This window comes from Ranitomeya variabilis, chromosome 5, assembly GCF_051348905.1.
Source record: "Ranitomeya variabilis isolate aRanVar5 chromosome 5, aRanVar5.hap1, whole genome shotgun sequence".
Lineage (NCBI taxonomy): Eukaryota > Metazoa > Chordata > Amphibia > Anura > Dendrobatidae > Ranitomeya > Ranitomeya variabilis.
Window position 1 is genome coordinate 73,421,091 of NC_135236.1, and position 16,966 is coordinate 73,438,056.

General features: G+C 47.5%; 1 long non-coding RNA gene across 1 annotated transcript; it reads right to left on the bottom strand.

Annotated features, from left to right (window-relative positions):
* Window positions 1–7,828: 7,828 nt before the first annotated feature.
* On the bottom strand, window positions 7,829–10,132 carry LOC143773309 (uncharacterized). Its single transcript, XR_013215137.1, has 2 exons — window positions 9,937–10,132; window positions 7,829–7,907 (listed from the first exon to the last, which is right to left on the bottom strand). It is a non-coding gene; the product is annotated as an uncharacterized LOC143773309 (long non-coding RNA).
* Between the last annotated feature and the right edge of the window lie 6,834 nt (window positions 10,133–16,966).

Sequence of the window (16,966 nt, forward strand, 5' to 3'; positions counted from 1 at the left end):
TTATTCCCATAAATACATTTCTTTATCTAAAAAAAACAAACAAAAACAATAAAAGTACACATATTTAGTATCGCCGCGTCCGTAACGACCCAACCTATAAAACTGGCCCACTAGTTAACCCCTTCAGTAAACACCGTAAGAAAAAAAAAAAAAAAACGAGGCAAAAAACAACGCTTTATTACCATACCGCCGAACAAAAAGTGGAATAACACGCGATCAAAAAGACGGATATAAATAACCATGTTACCGCTGAAAACGTCATCTTGTCCCGCAAAAAACGAGCCGCCATACAGCATCATCAGCAAAAAAATAAAAAAGTTATAGTCCTCAGAATAAAGCGATGCCAAAATAATTATTTTTTCTATAAAATAGTTTTTATCGTATAAAAGCGTCAAAACATAAAAAAATGATATAAATGAGATATCGCTGTAATCGTACTGACCCGACGAATAAAACTGCTTTATCAATTTTACCAAACGCAGAACGGTATAAACGCCTCTCCCAAAAGAATTCATGAATAGCTGGTTTTTGGTTATTCTGCCTCACAAAAATCGGAATAAAAAGTGATAAAAAATGGTCACGTGTCCGAAAATGTTACCAATAAAAACGTCAACTCGTCCCGCAAAAAAAAAAAAACCTCACATGACTCTGTGGACCAAAATGTGGAAAAATTATAGGTCTCAAAATGTGGAGACGCAAAAACTTTTTTGCTATAAAAAGCGTCTTTTAGTCTGGTTTCACACTTGCGTTTTTATCTGCATGCGTTTTTTAAAAAAACCACGTGTGAAAAAATGCATGTAAACGCGGTAAAACGCATGCGTTTTTATAGAAAAACACAAGAAAACAAGAAAAAAACAAAAAACCCTAACCCTACCCCTACCCTGAAATACGTGGCACTGAAATACGTGGCACTGAAATATACGTTTATATACGTATATACGTATATAAGTGCCACGATATTTCAGTGGCCACGTATTTCAGTGGCCACGTATTTAAGTGCCACGTATTTAAGTGCCACGTATTTAAGTGCCACGTATTTCAGTGCCACTTATTTACGTGCCACGTATTTACGTGCCACGTATTTTTCAGTGCCTGAAATACGTGGCACTGAAATATCGTGGCACTGAAATATCGTGGCACTGAAGTATTTACGTGCCACGTATTTTTCAGTGCCTGAAATACGTGGCACTGAAATACGTGGCACTGAAATATCGTGGCACTGAAATATCGTGGCATTGAAATATCGTGGCACTGAAATACGTGGCACTGAAATACGTGGCACTTAAATACGTGGCACTTAAATACGTGGCTCTTAAATACGTGGCACTTATATACGTGGCACTTATATACGTGGCACTTATGACTGTCAGAAAATGTTCAGTAAACGGTTAGGGGTGAGGTTAGGGGTAGGGTTTCAGGTAGAATTGGGGAGTTTCCACTGTCCAGGCACATCAGGGGCTCTCCAAACGCGACATGGCGTCCAATCTCAATTCCAGCCAATTCTGCGTTGAAAAAGTAAAACAGTGCTCCTTCCCTTCCGAGCTCTCCCGTGCGTCCAAAAAGGGGTTTACCCCAACATATGGGGTATCAGCGTACTAGGGACAAATTGAACAACAACTTCTGGGGTCCAAGTTCTCTTGTTATCCTTGGGAAAATAAAAATTTGGGGGGCTAAAAATCATTTTTGTGGGAAAAAAAATATGTTTTATTTTCACGGCTCTGCGTTGTAAACTGTAGTGAAACACTTGGGGGTTCAAAGTTCTCACAACACATCTAGATAAGTTCCTTGGGAGGTCTAGTTTCCAATATGGGGTCACTTGTGGGGGGTTTGTACTATTTGGGTACATCAGGGGCTCTGCAAATGCAACGTGACGCCTGCAGACCAATCCATTTAAGTCTGCATTCCAAATGGCGCTCCTTCCCTTCCGAGCTCTGTGATGCGCCCAAACAGTGGTCCCCCCCCACAAATGGGGTATCAGCGTACTCCAGACAAATTGGACAACAACTTTTGAGGTCCAATTTATCCTGATACCCTTGTAAAAATACAAAACTGGGGGCTAAAAAATCATTTTTGTGAAAAAAAAAATAATTTTTATTTTCACGGCTCTGCGTTATAAACTGTAGTGAAACACTTGGGGGTTCAAAGCTCTCAAAACACATCTAGATAAGTTCCTTAGGGGGTCTACTTTCCAAAATGGTGTCACTTGTGGGGGGGTTTAATGTTTAGGCACATCAGGGGCTCTGCAAATGCAACGTGACGCCTGCAGACCAATCCATTTAAGTCTGCATTCCAAATGGCGCTCCTTCCCTTCCGAGCTCTGTCATGCGCCCAAACAGTGGTTCCCCCCCACATAGGGGGTATCAGCGTACTCAGGACAAATTGGACAACAACTTTTAGGGTCCAATTTATCCTGATACCCTTGTGAAAATACAAAACTGGGGGCTAAATTTCATTTTTGTGAAAAAAAAAAAAAATTATTTTCACGGCTCTGCGTTATAAACTGTAGTGAAACACTTGGTGGTTCAAAGTTCTCACAACACATCTAGATAAGTTCCTTGGGGGGTCTAGTTTCCAATATGGGGTCACTTGTGGGGGGTTTGTACTGTTTGGGTACATCAGGGGCTCTGCAAATGCAACGTGACGCCTGCAGACCAATCCATTTAAGTCTGCATTCCAAATGGCGCTCCTTCCCTTCCGAGCTCTGTCATGCGCCCAAACAGTGGTCCCCCCCCACAAATGGGGTATCAGCGTACTCCAGACAAATTGGACAACAACTTTTGAGGTCCAATTTATCCTGATACCCTTGTAAAAATACAAAACTGGGGGCTAAAAAATCATTTTTGTGAAAAAAAAAATAATTTTTATTTTCACGGCTCTGCGTTATAAACTGTAGTGAAACACTTGGGGGTTCAAAGCTCTCAAAACACATCTAGATAAGTTCCTTAGGGGGTCTACTTTCCAAAATGGTGTCACTTGTGGGGGGGTTTAATGTTTAGGCACATCAGGGGCTCTCCAAACGCAACATGGCATCCCATCTTAATTCCAGTCAATTTTGCATTGAAAAGTAAAATAGCGCTTCTTCCCTTCTGAGCTCTGCTATGCGCCCAAACAATGGTTTACACCCACATATGGGGTATCGTCGTACTCAGGACAAATTGCACAACAACTTTTGTGGTCTAATTTCTTCTCTTACCCTTGGGGAAATAAAAAAATGGGGGTTAAAAGATCATTTTTGTGAAAAAATATGATTTTTTATTTTTACGGCTCTGCATTATAAACTTCTGTGAAGCACTTGTTGGGTCAAAGTGCTCAACACACATCTAGATAAGTTCCTTAAGGGGTCTACTTTCCAAAATGGTGTCACTCGTGGGGGGTTTCAATGTTTAGGCACATTAGGGGCTCTCCAAACGCAACATGGCGTCCCATCTCAATTCCAGTCAATTTTGCATTGAAAAGTCAAATGGCGCTCCTTCCCTTCCGAGCTCTGCCCTGCGCCCAAACAATGGTTTACACCCACATATGGGGTATCAGCGTACTCAGGACAAATTGCACAACAATTTTTGGGGTCCAATTTCTTCTCTTACCCTTGGGAAAATAAAAAATTGGGGGTGAAAAGATCATTTTTGTGAAAAAATATGATTTTTTATTTTTACGGCTCTGCATTATAAACTTCTGTGAAGCACTTGGTGGGTCAAAGTGCTCACCACACATCTAGATAAGTTCCTTAGGGGGTCTACTTTCCAAAATGGTGTCACTTGTTAGGGGTTTCAATGTTTAGGCACATCAAGGGCTCTCTAAATGCAACATGGCGTCCCATCTCAATTCCAGTCAATTTTGCATTGAAAAGTCAAATGGCGCTCCTTCCCTTCCGAGCTCTGCCCTGCGCCCAAACAATGGTTTACACCCACATATGGGGTATCAGCGTACTCAGGACAAATTGCACAACAATTTTTGGGGTCCAATTTCTTCTCTCACCCTTGGGAAAATTAAAAAATTGGGGGTGAAAAGATCATTTTTGTGAAAAAATATGATTTTTTATTTTTACGGCTCTGCATTATAAACTTCTGTAAAGCACTTGTTGGGTCAAAGTGCTCACCACACATCTAGATAAGTTCCTTAGGGGGTCTACTTTCCAAAATGGTGTCACTTGTTAGGGGTTTCAATGTTTAGGCACATCAGGGGCTCTCCAAATGCAACATGGCGTCCCATCTCAATTCCAGTCAATTTTGCATTGAAAAGTCAAATGGCGCTCCTTTGCTTCCAAGCTCTGCCATGCGCCCAAACTGTGGTTTACCCCCACATATGGGGTATCAGCGTACTCAGGACAAATTGTACAACAACTTTTGGGGTCTATTTTCTCCTGTTACCCTTGGTAAAATAAAACAAATTGGAGCTGAAATAAATTTTGTGTGAAAAAAAGTTAAATGTTCATTTTTATTTAAACATTCCAAAAATTCCTGTGAAACACCTGAAGGGTTAATAAACTTCTTGAAAGTGGTTTTGAGTACCTTGAGGGGTGCAGTTTTTAGAATGGTGTCACACTTGGGTATTTTCTATCATATAGACCCCTCAAAATGACTTCAAATGAGATGTGGTCCCTAAAAAAAAATGGTGTTGTAAAAATGAGAAATTGCTGGTCAACTTTTAACCCTTATAACTCCCTAACAAAAAAAAATTTTGGTTCCAAAATTGTGCTGATGTAAAGTAGACATGTGGGAAATGTTATTTATTAAGTATTTTGTGTGACATATGTCTGTGATTTAAGGGCATAAAAATTCAAAGTTGGAAAATTGCGAAATTTTCAAAATTTTCGCCAAATATTCGTTTTTTTCACAAATAAACGCAAGCTATATCGAAGAAATTTTACCACTAACATGAAGTACAATATGTCACGAGAAAACAATGTCAGAATCGCCAAGATCCGTTGAAGCGTTCCAGAGTTATAACCTCATAAAGGGACAGTGGTCAGAATTGTAAAAATTGGCCCGGTCATTAACGTGCAAACCACCCTTGGGGGTGAAGGGGTTAATGTTCTTCTTCCCCCAGCCTATATGTAACAAAAAAGTTAAACCTGGTGAAGAACAATTCTCATCTTGCTTGTCGAGGCGTTAGATGTTTTGCAGACTCTAGATTTTCGAGATTCTTATGATCCATGATTACCATAACCGGATGAACTGCCCTCTCCAAAAAATGACGCCACTCTTCATATGACCACTTGATTGTGAAGAGTTCCCTGTTACCAAGGTCAGAATTTTTCTCCGCAGATGACAATTTTTTTAGAAAAGTATGTACATGAACACCATTTACCAGGAGACACAACCTGCTACAATACAGCCCCCACTTTAGACGTGTCAACTTCTTCAATAAAAGGCTGAGTGACGTCAGGATGTATGAGAATCGGCGCAGATTCAAAATACTCCACCAAGGTATTAAATGTCTCCCTGGCCAACTGGACCACTTGGAAAAGTCTGTCCCTTTCCTGGTGTTATCCGTCAGAGGTTTGGCCACTACTGAAAAGTTTTTGATGAACTTACAGTAGTATTTGGTGAAACACAAAACCTTTGTAACGCCTTCAAATCCTCAGGATGATCCCAATCCAGTACTGCCCAGATTTTCACCGGATCCATGCGAAAACCGGTGGATGATAAAACATATCATACAAAAGGGATCTCCTCACTAGAGAAAATACATTTCTCTGGTTTGAAAAATAATTTATTGTCTCTGAGTATCTGTAAGACCTACCTGACATGTACCTGATGTGACTCAAGGTCAGATGAATAAATTAATATATCATCAGGATAGATTACCACAAATTTACCTACCAGATGACTAAAGATGTAATTTACCAAGTACTGAAAGACGACGGGAGCATTAGTCAACCCAAAAGGCATCACAAGGTTGTCATAGTGTCCCTCATGCATATTGAAAGCTGTTTTCCACTCATCCCCCTCTTTAATACGAATCAGATTATACGGCCCCTGAGATTCAGTTTATAAAACCATTTTGCACCTACAATCTGATTAAAGAGGTCCAGGAAGAGAGGGAGTGGATATGAATCCCGGACCGTCATCTGATTGAGTTTGCGGAAATTTGCAGGGCCGTAACCTCTCATCTTTCTTCTTTACAAAGAAAAACCCCACAGCAATGGAGGACAAGGATGATCTGATATGACCCTTTGCCAAACTTTCCACGATATAATCCTTCATGGCCTGCCGCTCTGGAACAGAGATATTATATAGTCTGCGCTTTGGCAGCTTGGGACAAGATTAACGGCGCAGGCATAAGGATGATGGACAGAAAGATATTGGTATTCCTGTTCCGAAAACACATCCTCAAAGTCAGACAGGTATTTAGGCAAGCCGGTTGCCCAAGCAGTGTCCTTGACAATACTCACTCCACTTTACCACCTCTTGAGTCTGCCAATTTTCCACAGGGTTGTGCAGAGTGAGCCAAGGAAGTCAAAGAACCATAGGAGAGGGCAGACCCTCTAGCACATAACAGTCAATACCTTCTGAGTGCATGGCCCATACCTATAGATGTAACCCTCAGACGAATTGAGTAAAATATGTTAGTTTCAAGGGTGCAGAGTCGATGGAGATTATGGGTATAGGCAGGGCTGCCACTAGAAATTTCGGGGCCCCATACTGGCAAAATTTTCGGGGCCCCCTTGAGACTCCACCCAGGCTCCACCCCAGCCCCGCCTCCATGCTCCACCCCTCGAACTGTCCACAGTCCCACCGCTCTCTCTTGGAAAAACTCCACTTCTCACCAATCACACATTGAGGGTACGTGTCCACCTTCAGGATGGCCAGCGGTTTCGTCAGAGCGGCAAACCCGCTCGGCGCTAAGCCCCGCCCCCTACTGTGACGCGATGATGCCGGATGTGTTCATTGCACACATCTGGGATCATCGCACCCCACACATAGGGCCCTGTGTTATAGCTTGCGGCGTCGCAGCTGCCGCAAGGAACACGGACATGCTGCGATCTTAAAAGAAGCACCGCATGTCCGGAGTCGCAGGGCCGACGGGTGCGTGTTACCACGCATAGTGGAGACGAGATTTCCTAAAATCCCCTTCACTATGCTGGAACATCTGGACGCTGCGTGTTTGACGCTGTGGCCCCACCCACGCAGCGTCAAACACGCAGCGTTTACTTAACGTGGACACATACCCTAACAGTTCCCATCACCAGATCACACATATAGCCGGCAGCTTTTGTAAGCCGCCACCATAACACGGTAGACTCTTTTGGCCGGGCACTACTCTGCTGTAACCTATTAAATATTTGTTAAAATATGCAAAACAATTTAGGTATATTTTTATTTATTTTTCAATTTTTAAAATGACCAATAATATCACATAAAAAGAACAAATACCGCTACACCATGACAAGATGACATATTACCACCACAGTGATCGAATAATATCACATACAAAGAACAAATACCGCTACACCATGACCAGATGACATATTACCACCACAGTGATCGAATAATATCACATACATAGAACAAATACCGCTACACCATGACCAGACCGCATATTACCACCACAGTGATCGAATAATATCACATACAAGGGACAAATACCGCAACACCATGTCCAGACCACATATTACCACCACATAGTGACTGAATACTACAATTCTGATCAGTAATAAAAAAAAAGCACCACACTATCACCATAAGTGCCATTATACACAGGAGATCTCTACTTAGTATGCAGTGTCTGTGTACAGATAATACAGTGATCACTAGTGAAATTATACACAGGAGCTCTGTATATAGTATACAGTGTATAGTGTCAGTGTATAGGTAACACTGACTCACCAGTGACGTCTCTATGTGAAGTCCTTCATCTTTCATCCAGCACAGACCGCCATCATGTCTTCCAGCCAGGACTCGTTTCTGCAGGAAATAACACAGTTATCTCGAGCTCCGCTTGTAGAACACATTACTTAATTTTTCCCAACTTCTACATTACACCGCATAAAGAAAAAGAGGCGACATAGTGTCACTCTACACAGTAACAGGACCGCCCCCTCATTTCAAACACTGTCCTCAAAAAATAAATACATCACTGCAGTAATAATATCCCTTAATTAGCCCCTATGGTAATAATATTCGCCATCCTGGCCCCCGTGTGTCTCATTCCTGGCGTCAGCCATATGTTCTCCCATCCTGCCCTCATGAGTATCCTTTCTGCACCATATGATCTCCCCATCCTGCCCCATCTGTCTCCATCGTATCCATCCTGCACAACCTGTCTCCAATTCTGCCCCCAGTGTCTCCAGTCATGCCCCCATGTCTTTCATCATACCCCATATCTCCATTCTGCCCCTGTGTCCAGCATCATAGCCCCTGTGTCCAGCATCATTCATAGCCCCTGTGTCCAGCATCATTCATAGCCCCTGTGTCCAGCATCTCAGCCCCTGTGTCCAGCATCTCAGCCCGTGTCCAGCATCTCAGCCCCTGTGTCCAGCATACTGCCCCTGTGTCCAGCATACTGCCCCTGTGTCCAGCATCTCTGCCCCCTGTGTCCAGCATACTGCCCCGTGTCCAGGATCTCTGCCCCCTGTGTCCAGCATCTCTGCCCCTGTGTCCAGCATCTCTGCCCCTGTGTCCAGCATCTCTGCCCCTGTGTCCAGCATAATGCCCCCTGTGTCCAGCATAATGCCCCTGTGTCCAGCATTCTGCCCCATGTCCAGCATCTCTGCCCCTTTGTCCAGCATACTGCCCCTTTGTCCAGCATACTGCCCCTTTGTCCAGCATACTGCCCGTGTCCAGCATCTCTGCCCCCGTGTCCAGCATACTGCCCGTGTCCAGCATCTCTGCCCCTGTGTCCAGCATACTACCCCTGTGTCCAGCATCTCTGCCCCTTTGTCCAGCATCTCTGCCCCTGTGTCCAGCATACTGCCCGTGTCCAGCATACTGCCCCTGTGTCCAGCATACTGCCCCTGTGTCCAGCATCTCTGCCCCCTGTTTCCAGCATCTCTGCCCCTTTGTCCAGCATTCTGCCCCGTGTCCAGCATCTCTGCCCCTTTGTCCAGCATACTGCCCCTGTTTCCAGCATCTCTGCCCCTGTGTCCAGCATACTGCCCCTTTATCCAGCATACTGCCCGTGTCCAGCATCTCTGCCCCTGTGTCCAGCATCTCTGCCCCTGTGTCCAGCATCTCTGCCCCGTGTACAGCATCTCTTCCCCCTTTGTCCAGCATTCTGCCCCTTTGTCCAGCATCTCTGCCCCTTTGTCCAGCATACTGCCCCTTTGTCCAGCATTCTGCCCCCTGTGTCCAGCATTCTGCCCCCTGTGTCCAGCATTCTGCCCCCTGTGTCCAGCATTCTGCCCCCTTGTCCAGCATACTGCCCCCTGTGTCCAGCATCTCTGCCCCTTGTGTCCAGCATCTCTGCCCCCTGTGTCCAGCATCTCTGCCCCCTGTGTCCAGCATCTCTGCCCCCTGTGTCCAGCATCTCTGCCCCGTGTCCAGCATCTCTGCCACTGTGTCCAGCATCTCTGCCCCGTGTCCAGCATCTCTGCCCCCTGTGTCCAGCATCTCTGCCCCCTGTGTCCAGCATCTCTGCCCCTGTGTCCAGCATCTCTGCCCCCTGTGTCCAGCATCTCTGCCCCCTGTGTCCAGCATCTCTGCCACTGTGTCCAGCATCTCTGCCCCCTGTGTCCAGCATCTCTGCCACTGTGTCCAGCATCTCTGCCCCCTGTGTCCAGCATCTCTGCCCCCTGTGTCCAGCATCTCTGCCCCCTGTGTCCAGCATCTCTGCCCCCTGTGTCCAGCATCTCTGCCCCCTGTGTCCAGCATCTCTGCCCCTGTGTCCAGCATACTGCCCGTGTCCAGCTTTCTGCCCCAGCATGTCCAGCGTTCTGCCCCGGGCCCCACTCCCCTGGGATCGCCGCTCTGAAAAAAAAAAAAGCCGAGTTCTTACCTTGCCATGCTCCTGCGGCGGGGAACCTCACTTCCTCCACGCAGCCGCAGGTGAAGGACGCACTCGCCGGCGGCTGACAATGACGTCAGACGCCGGCGAAGTGCGACTGCGCACTGCGGCCGCTGAAGTCAGCTGCCAGCCTCCGACTGGCTGGCGGCGGCCGGCGGCTGTTAACTATTGACGTGCGGGCACGGGCCCGCACGTCAATAGTGTCCCGCAGCGCCGGCAGGGGGGGGGCCCGCAGCGCCGGCAGGTGGGGGGCCCGCAGCGCCGGCAGGGGGGGGCCCGGTGAGCAGATTAGACGGGGCCCGATGCGGGCCCCCTCTGCTCACCGGGCCCCATACGCCAGTCATGGCTGTCATGCCCTGATGGCGGCCCTGCCCTGGGTATAGGTCTGAACAGTGTGTGGTTTGAGGCCCTGGACGAACCTAGCATTGGGCAGCACGGTGGCTCAGTGGTTAGCACTGCAGCCTTGCAGCGCTGGGGTCCTGGGTCAAATCCCACCAAGGACAACATCTGCAAGGAGTTTGTATGTTCTCCCCTTGTTTGCGTGGGTTTCCTCCGGGTTCTCCGGTTTTCTACAACATTCCAAAGACATACTGATAGAGAATTTAGATTGTGAGCCCCATCGGGGACAGCGATGATAATGCGTGTAAAGCGCTGCGGAATATGTTAGCGCTATATAAAAATAAAAGATTATCAAGTTAAACCCTGCCCCACTGTCTACAAAGGCAGAAACAACCACCTTATTTTTGCCCAGATGGATTTCGGCAGGCAGAAAAAAATTGTGTCCTACCCACTGAAGAGATATGTACACCCGGGTTGTTAATCTCCCAGGAACCTGGGCTCCTTAGTTTTACGGCAGCTGTTTACAGAGAGATAGGGAAGGACACGTGTCCACGAAATGACCCCTTCTACCCTAGTAAAAATATACTCCCCCTTTGCGCCGACAGACTGCATTCCAGAACGAGTTGCCCCACCCAACTGCATGCGTTCCTCAGATGACTCAGACCAGGTATCTTTGGCCTCGGGCCTCCCACACATTGGGGTCTCTCTTTATGTCTCTGGTGAAAACGGCGATCCACCCGGCTAGCCAGAGACATGGCCGCCTCAAGGGAAACTGGAATCTTATACAGGGCTAAATCATCCTTCACTCTTACTGATTGCCCTTCTCAGAACTGGCTACAGAGCGCGGGGTCATTCCACTTAGTGTCAGTGGACCAACTCCAAAACTCAGAGCAATACTTCTCCGCCGGCCGGTCTCCCTGCTGAAGCTGACATAGTGTGGACTCAGCCAGGGAGATGTGATCGGGATCATCATACACTGTATATGACCCAGTGTCAGGAAAAAAAATCCTCCATGGTCTGGAGTGTCTGGGAGTCAGATGGGAGAGAGAATGTTCATGTTTGAGGGTCACCTTGAAGAAGAGTGTCAGGGGGTTGCTGCAACAGTGTGGAGCCAGAAGACCGCTGCTTCTGATTGCTCCTACTTCGGTGCTGAGAAGAAGCACTTCTCCTTCATCTTAAATGTGTTTATTTCTTCTGGCAGAACAGGGGTTAATCGACCATGTTAGAAATCCCTGTTTTCACAGCTGAGCTCGATTAGCCACTCCTTTCCCCTTTATAATCTGGGCTCTGTTACAAATCCTTGTCAGAGCTAGCTTTATTGCTGCATGGCTAACGGTGGGAGATGAGTACTTATGAGGAGAGAGTTGGAGGAGTTATCTGTGACTGTCGCTTGGTTTGCATGTGTGTTAGCTCCCTATTAGTGTTGAGCGATACCGTCCGATACTTGAAAGTATCGGTATCGGAAAGTATCGGCCGATACCGGCAAAGTATCGGATCTAATCCGATACCGATACCCGATACCAATACAAGTCAATGGGACTCAAGTTTTGGACGGTATCCCTGATGGTTCCCAGGGTCTGAAGGAGAGGAAACTCTCCTTCAGGCCCTGGGATCCATATTAATGTGTAAAAGACGCGACCAATCACAGCAAGCCGTGACGTAATTTTCAGGTCCTGAATGCCTAATTCTAGGCATTCAGGATTTGAAAATTACGTTACGGCTTGTGATTGGTCGACCAATCACAAGCCGTGACGTCACGGGAGGCAGGAAACGCGCACATTTTAAAATTACGTCACGGCTTGTGATTGGTTGCGTGCCGCCCATGTGACCGCGACGCGACCAATCACAGCAAGCCGTGACGTAATTTCAGGTCCTGAATGCCTAATTCTGCATTCAGGACCTGAAAATTACGTCACGGCTTGCTGTGATTGGTCGCGTCGCGGCCACATGGGCGGCACGCGACCAATCACAAGCCGTGACGTCACGGAAGGCAGTAAACGCGCGCATTTTAAGCAAAGAACGCTGCCGGTTCCCTCGGTAAGGTCCAGGCTGCGTCGGAGAGGTGAGTATAGCAATATTTTTTATTTTAATTCTTTCTTTTACACATTAATGTTGTTTCGATACCGATACCCGATACCACAAAAGTATCGGATCTCGGTATCGGAATTCCGATACCCGCAAGTATCGGCCGATACCCGATACTTGCGGTATCGGAATGCTCAACACTACTCCCTATCCTTCTCTATTTTGATTTATTCCCCTACCTCCATGCTCCAGGGCATTCCTCTGTTATATGTGAGTGAATATTTTGTATGCCTGGACTTTTCTGCTAACCCTTGTTTGTGTTGCCTTCTTTGTCCGGTTGGTGTGCTACGGTGCACAGTAGTGCCCCTCTTCTCTGGGTGGGGGAAGATAACAGACGGAGGGCTAATTCAGGAGATAAGTCAAGGGTGGAGTTCATGGCATCTCTCCCATCTGTGGAATGACCCCACACTCCTTAGTCAGTTCTGTGAGAGGCTCACAGTAAGGATGAAGGATGCCTTAAGCTATGTATGAGACTCCTGACTCCCTGGAGGCAGCCATGTCTCTGGTGATCCGGTATGATTGCCATTTTCGCCAGAGACATAGGGAATCACCTCTGTGTGTGGGAGGTTCAGGGTTAAGGGAGGTCAGCACTGAGCCTACTGAGGAACCCATACAGGTGGAGGCGGAACCACACTCGGGTAAACTACCTTTTGTCCGGCGTAAAGGGCAAGTGTGTTTCATTTGTGGCAAAAAGGGCCATTTCGTGGGCATGTGTCCATCCCTAGCATATAGTAAACAACTGCCAGGAAAACTAGGTGGCCCGGATTTCGGGGAGGTTAGCAACCCAGGTGTCCTCATCACCTCCGTGGGTAGGACACAATTTTTCCTATCAGGTGTAATCCACCTGGGTGGGTTTAAGGTGGACGGTTTAATTTGATCGACGCTAGGTTTGTCCAGATCCAAGGCCTCATCCCACATACTCTGTAAAGACCCATACCCATAATCACCATCGACTCTGCCCCTTAAGACAGGGGCATTTTACTCAAGTCATCCGAGACTTACAGCTTCAGGTGGTGGCCATGCACACTGAGGTGTTAGACTGTTAGGTGCTATAGGGTCTGCCCTCACCTGTGGTACTGGTGCAGCGCCCCAGAGTCCTGGTCGTTGCAGTAATGTCGCTCTTCCACCAGGGGGAGTGATGTTATGTCTGATGGTACTAAAGGAGTTCACCTGACCAGGTATCACAGTCACACACTACACTTCACACTCCAGTCCACCAGGGGGAGCAAAGGTTCTATTTACTAGGCCACTCCTCACACACGGGTAAAACTGGTGGGTTGGATAGGAAGTTAGTCAGAAGCTGCCTGGGTTTGACCCAGAGAGGACCTGTCAGGCAGACAGGGGGAGAAGGGGGAACATCTGAGCTGCAGACAGAGGGTCCCTGTCAGGGGTGGGATCCTGGCAGAGACCAAGCACGAGATAGAACGATACGGAGCTGCGCCTGCACTTCATTGCGGCAGCATCCTAAGAAAGGACACGAAGCGAAGTATATTGTGGAGAGTGAGTAACGAAGTCACAGCACAAGGAGATAATACCGGGAGGAGTCCTGCCCCAAGATCAGCAGCCTCCTTCTGAGGCACATAGCCGGTGGCCGGAACACCGAGGGAGTAATAGGCTCTACGCATTACTTCAGAGACCGGCAGGACAGTCAATTCCAAGTTGGCTGCCTGACCTTAATACCTATGAAAACACGGAGGCAAATTGTGGGAGAGGGGCGTCTCTAGGGTCCCTATAAAATAGCTCCAGGCCTACCCCGTCATACGGGTTGTCCTATCCATATCATCTGGGGGACAGAGAGAGAGAGAACATCAGAAACATCCACGAAAGTTGTGAGGACTATCCCGTGGTGCTCAGCAGGTAGGTACTACAACACACAGGCGCTAGTAGGAAGGCTACTGATTTCCACGTGGATAAGGGAACTCTGGATGTGCCTTCGGACTAGCCGGACTCAGCCTGCCCTGTGAACAGTATTCTGGACTGTGGACTCTGAAGTCTTCAGTAAAAGGTAAAGAGACTGCAACCTTTGTGTCCTCGTTATTCATTACGCCTTACAACGTCCACCATTACCACCTACACATCTGGGAAGCCCTGGGGACATACTTCACCTGTGGGAAGGTACACCATCTAGCTGCCATTCCATCACCCCAGCGGACCCCTAGCAGCGTCGGTCACCCTGTGTCACGGGGAGACTAGGTGAGCGAGAGCTAATAACCCGGGCCCCTGCAATTTCCCTCAGACTAGGGAAATCCTGTCTGACCCTCTACCTGGAGTTTACACTGATGGTGTGCATGTCCAGGCCTCGAACCTCACCCTGTCTCCTGTTTCAACCCTAGGCTGAAACCTCCGCACACCACCCAGTGTTGGTAATACACCAATACCCACAGTTAGCACAGACAAGGATAAAGGAAAATATACACCACGCCGCAGTCACTCAGGAATACACTATAAATGTGCAGGACAAAATAAATACAAATATAGGAAGGAGTAAATAAGACAAAGGAAAATACACCACCAGCAACGAATCTCCAACAACCAGCTCTCCACTCCAGACCGAGATAACAACGCACAAGACAGAAGCTATAATCGGCGACGTCCAATGATCAGGAGAACTATTTAAAGGCAATGGGCATGGCCCAGCTTCCAATCCGAGGATAGGTAAATTAACCCCGGAACAGCTAGATAGAATCTAGCCGACGCCAATGAGCCAATAGTGGTCAAAAGCGGAATTACCGCTGTCTGTCGACAGGGCCGTATTTAGAGTTTCTGCTGCCCTAGGCACTTTTCGTGCTGCGTCCCCCACTGGTCAGTATGACTAATGCAGACACTGTCGGCAGTGACTTGGGCTACTTTCACATCAGCGATTTTTACCATTCGTGGCCGATCCGGCAGTTTTTCTGCATCTGCCACGTAACACATCACTTACGGCAACACTGCGTTCGGTCTCATTCATTCCCTGTGGGACTTGCGGACATGTGCCGCACTTGCAGTTTTGCCGCGATCCGATAAATGCGGTACTTGCAGCAACGGAAAAAAACGCTGCTAGCAGTGTTTTTTTGTCTCATCGTAAGTGTAAAACCGCAAGTGCTGCACATGTTCGCAAGTCCCATAGGGAATCAGTAAGGGGTCCAAAATCTATGTATATGCCCATGTAGCTCTTTCAAAGACAATTCCAGCAATATTTTTACATGTTCAGTCCATTCATCTGAAATCAGTTTGCATACATATGCAAATGAGGGAGTAGATCTGTTACTCCAGCTCTATACCCCCTCAGTGCTGTATTATATAGTATATAACACAGCCACATAGTATATAAGAGCCACGTAGTATATAGCACAGCCCACGCAGTGTATAACACAGCCCACGCAGTGTGTAACACAGCCCACGCAGTGTGTAACACAGCCCACGCAGTGTGTAACACAGCCCACGCAGTGTGTAACACAGCCCACGCAGTGTGTAACACAGCCCACGCAGTGTGTAACACAGCCCACGCAGTTTATAGCACAGCCCACGCAGTGTGTAACACAGCCCACGCAGTGTGTAACACAGCCCACGCAGTGTGTAACACAGCCCACGCAGTGTGTAACACAGCCCACGCAGTGTGTAACACAGCCCACGCAGTATATAGCACAGCCCACGCAGTATATAGCACAGCCCACGCAGTATATAGCACAGCCCACGCAGTGTATAACACAGTCCACGCAGTGTGTAACACAGCCCACGCAGTGTGTAACACAGCCCACGCAGTGTGTAACACAGCCCACGCAGTGTGTAACACAGCCCACGCAGTATATAGCACAGCCCACGCAGTATATAACACAGCCCACGCAGTGTATAACACAGCCCACGCAGTGTATAACACAGCCCACGCAGTGTGTAACACAGCCCACGCAGTGTGTAACACAGCCCACGCAGTGTATAACACAGCCCACGCAGTGTATAACACAGCCCACGCAGTGTATAACACAGCCCACGCAGTGTATAACAGCCCACGTAATATATAGCAGTATAGGCACCATATCCCTGTTAAAAAAAGAATTAAAATAAAAAAGTTATATACTCACCCTCCGGCGTCCACCGAAGCTGTCCCGATGCGCGTGATGCTGCCGCCAGCTTCTGTTCCCAGTGATGCATTGCGAAATTACCCAGATGACTAAGTCATCTGGGTAATTTTGCAATGCATCACTGGGAACGGAAGCTGGCGGCAGCATCGTGCGCATCGGTGGACGGCGGAAGGTGAGAATAGCACAATTTTTAAATTTTTTACTTATTTTTAACATTATATCTTTTTATTATTGACGCTGCATAGGCAGCATCAATAGTAAAAAGTTGGTCCGGGATGGGGCGACACACTGGCACTGACAGCTCCGCACATACGTACAGCTCCACACAGACACACACATACATACAGCTCCACACACACACAGCCCCACACACACATACAGCTCTGCGCACACACACATACAGCTCCGCTCCTTGCACACACACATACAGCCCCACACACATACAGCACCGCACAGACACACACAGCACCGCACAGACACACACATACAGCTCCACACACATACAGCTCCGCTGCTTGCACACACACATACAGCTC